This window comes from Carlito syrichta, unplaced genomic scaffold (genome assembly GCF_000164805.1).
Source record: "Carlito syrichta isolate Samal-C Ts95f unplaced genomic scaffold, Tarsius_syrichta-2.0.1 Scaffold316190, whole genome shotgun sequence".
In the NCBI taxonomy this organism is placed as follows: domain Eukaryota; kingdom Metazoa; phylum Chordata; class Mammalia; order Primates; family Tarsiidae; genus Carlito; species Carlito syrichta.
In genome coordinates, this window is record NW_007260286.1 from 283,815 (window position 1) to 288,141 (window position 4,327).

The following is a 4,327-nucleotide window of genomic DNA, read 5'->3' on the forward strand; positions in this document are numbered from 1 at the left end:
TCCACTCACCTCAGCCTCCCAAAGGCACGGGATTACAGGCTGAGCCACCCAGCCCGGCTTCCTTCAAACTTTTAAAAGAAATTTACAAACTAAAATTCTGTATCCAATTAAACATAATGTAGAGGTTAAATGAAGACACTTTGAGTCATACAAGATATCAAATAAGCCAGGCGTGGTAGCTCACACCTGTAATCCCAGCATTTTGGGAGGTAGAGGCAAGAGGGTGGCCTGAGCCCACAGGTTCGAGACCAGCCTGGGCAACTTGGCGAGCCCTCATTTCTACAGTAAAAAATTAGCAAGGCATGGTGGCTCATGCCTGTGGTTCCAGCCACTTGGAAGGCTGAGGCAGAAGGATTGCCTGTGTACGGCAGGTCAAGGCTTCAGTGGCCTTGAGTGTGCCACTGTACTCCAGCCTGGACCACAGAGTGAGACTCCGACCAAAAAAAAAAAATCAAATAATTTCCCACCCCTATATCCTTTCTCAAGAAGGAAGTCCTTCCTAAAAATAAGGGCATAAAGCAAGCAAAATGAAGTCACAGGATACAGAAAATGGGATTTAACACAGAAGAGAGTTGAAGGAAATGCCCAGATAATGGTGATGGAATACCCAAGGATGACTACTACACAAGACATAGTGAATATATTGAAGCCTATCAGAAGATCCTGGCAATACTTCTTCAGAAAGATTAATAAAGTACCGGATGCATCCCAGTATCTTAAGAGTTAGGCAATCAGCAGAGTGAGGCTAAAAGAGGTTCTTCCTAAAACAAAGCCTGACCCAGGGTTCAATCAGTGAGGCTATTAATTCTATGCAAAAACTTACCAAAAGAGCCAAAAACTTGCCAATTATTAACTCCAGGAAAGCAAGATATGCAGAAAAGAAAAAGTAAATTATGGCCAGTGTTTGGATGGCATGGTAATGTCAACAGTAAATACTAGTCTAATCAAATTATGACGTAATGATGTTGGGAGAGGACATGGTATTGTGGAGGTTATAAAAGTTATCAAATCCACATCTCACAGTGGGAAGTCAGCAAATAACACCTTAAAGTTAAAAACCAAGGGATTACATCCATTTAAAAACCTGCACACCAAAAGAAGGAAACAGGGAAAAAATATTTGAAAGCCATGTATGTGGTAAAGGGTTAACATCCAAAATTTATAATGAACTCAAATATTAGCAACGAAACATCTCAGTTTAAAAATGGGCAATTAGCCGGGCTTGGTAGTGCGCACCTATAATTCCAGCTACTTGAAGGGCTGAGGCGGAAGGATTGCCGGAGCCCAGCAGGTCAAGGCTGGGGTGGCCGTGAGTGTGCCACTGCACTCCAGGCTGGGCAACAGAGTGAGACTCCAACTCAAAATTAATTAAAATGGGCAAAAGACCTGGATGGACATTTCTCAAACCATACAAATGGCCAGCAGGTATATGAAAAAACGCTCACAACATTGCTAATCATTAGGGAAATACAAATTAAAACCGCAATGAGATATCACTTCACACCTGTCAGAAAGGCTAGTACCAAAAGATAAAAGATAAAGAGTTATCAGGGAAATGCAAATTAAAACCACATTAAGATAATCACCTCACACTGTCAAAAAAGATGGAAGATAACAAGTGCTGGAGAAGAATCCTTTCACAGTGTTGGTGGAAGTGTAAAGGAAAACATTATGGAGTCTTCTCAAAAAAATTAAAAATAGAACCACCATATGATCTAGCAATCCCACTACAGGGTATAATAGTCAAAGGAAATGAAATCAGTATGTCAAAGAGATATCTGCACTCCCGTGTTCACTGTGGCACAATTCACAGCAAGCAAGATGTGGAATCAACCCAAGTGTCCATCAGTGGATAAATAGGATAAGGAATATGTGATATATACGCAATGGAATAGCAGCCTTAAAAAAGGAAAGAAATCCTGTCATTTGTGACATGTATAAAACTGGAAAACATTATGCTAAATGAAGTAAGTCAGGTGACCGGGTGCAGTGGCTCATGCTTGTCATCCCAGCACTTGGGGAGGCTGAGGTGAGTGGACTGCCTGAGCCCGTGGGTTCCAGACCAGCCTGGGCAACATGGCGAGACCTCGTCTCTACAATAAATCAAAGTTAGCTGGGTGTGGTGGCACACACCTGTAGTTCCAACTACTGGGAAGGCTGAGGTGGAAGGCTCGCCTGAGCCCAGCAGGTTGAGGCTGCGGTGGTGGTGAGCAGCGTGCCTCTGCGCTCCAGCCTGGGTGACAGACTCTGACTCCAAAGAAAAGAAAGCCAGGCACAGACACATACCACATGACGATTTCATGACAGATGCTCATGTGAAATCTAAAATAGAGGAACTCAGTATCCGCACATCAACTGATAGGTAAATGTGGCATATACACGCTATGGAATACCATTCAGCCATCAAAGAGAATGAAATTGTGTTTTTTGCAGCAACTTGGATGGAGTTGGAGAACGTCCTCCTACACAAACTGCCTGTTCTCACACCCGGGAGCTAGCCAAAGGAGGTAGAGGGGCATGAAGGATACTGGGGGCTCGGAAGGGGGATGGAGGAGAGACCAAAAAAATCACCTTTTGGGTACAATGTACACAGGTGGGGGGTACTCTTAAACCCAGACCCAAAACTGTGTGGATCCCCCAAAGCGACCGGAATTTTTTTAAAAAGAGAACTCATAGAGGTAGAGGGTAGAATGGTGGTTCTTAAGGGCTGAGGAAGTCTTGAGGGGGCGGTCACAGTGAGGATAGGCAGACACACTTCAGTTGGCAGCTTGTTTGTTTTTTTAAGTCAGTGGCCTACTGTTACACAGGCTGGAGTGTAGTGACACAATCATGACTCACTGCAACCTCAAACTCCCAGACTGAAGGAATCCACCATCCTCAGCCTCCCGATGTAGCTGGGCCTACAGGTGTGTGCCACCACACTCTGCTAATTTTTGGATTTTATGTAGCGATGAGGTCCTGCTCTATTGCCCAGGCTGCTCTCAAACTCCTGGGCTCCAGCAATCCTCCCGCCTCAGGTTCTCCAAAGTGCTGGAATTACAGGTGTGAGCCACCATGCCTGGCCAGGCTGGAGTGCAGTGACACACTCACAGCCACCCCAGTGTCAACCTGCTGGGCTCCAGCGATCTTTCTGCCTCAGTCTTCCAAGTAGCCGGAACTGTAGGCGCGCACTACAACGCCTGGCTAATTTTTATTTTACTTTATTTTATTTTATTTTATTTTATTTTATTGTAGAGATGAGGTCTCACCAAGTTGCCCAGGCTGGTCTCAAACCCATGGGCTCAGGCAATCCACTCACCTCAGCCTCCCAAAGGCGCGGGATTACAGGCTGAGCCACCGAGCCCGGCTAGATAATGAAATCTTAAAAGAATGCCATTTACAATATTGAAGCCTATCAAATGCTTAACAATGAATAAGGTGAAGGATGTAAGATCTCTATACTGAAAACTGCAAAACATGACAAAAAAAGTAGACTGAAATAAATAGATCATACCCTATTGATGAATGGGAAGCTTTGGTATTGCGAAGATCAATCTGTGTGGTCCAAGCAGATACTTCGTGAAAATTGACAAACTGATTCTAAACTTGCATACAATGCAAAGGGCCAGGAATAGTCAAGACCGTCTGGAAAAAGAGAAAAACAAACCTGAGTGGATTTTTGGTTTTTTTAAGCTAGAGTTTCACTCTGTTGGCCAGACTGGAGTGCAGCGGCACACTCACAGACACTGCAGCCTCGACCTGCAGGGCTCAGGCGATCCTTCCACCTCAGCCTTCCAAGAAGCTGGAACTACAGGCATGCGTCACCACACCCGGCTAATTTTCTGATTTATTGTGGAGACAAGGTCTCACCGTGCGGCCCAGGCTGGTCTCAAACCCGTGAGCTCAGGCAATCCTCTTGCCTCAGCCTCCCAAAGTGCTGGGATGACAGGTGTGAGCCACCATGCTTGGCTAAGAGTCTTAAACTACCAGATTTCAAGTGTTACTATAAAGCTACTGTAGCAGTCAAGATAGCATGACATGAGCACAGAAATAGACAAATCAATGAAATACAATCAAGAGTCCAGAAACAGACCCACACTTAGCCACTTTATGTATCACTAGGATACACTGCAGTGGAGTGAAGAAAAAAAGAGTCTTTTAGCCAGGCGCAGTGGCTCATGCCTGTAATCCCAGCACTTTAGGAGACTTGAGACTGGAGGATTACTTGAGGCCAAAAGTTCAAGACCAACATAGCAAGACCTAATTAAAAAAAAAAAATTAGTAGACCAGGCTCAAAGGCTCAGCCTATAATACCAGCACTTTGGGAGGCCGAGGCAAGAGGATTGCC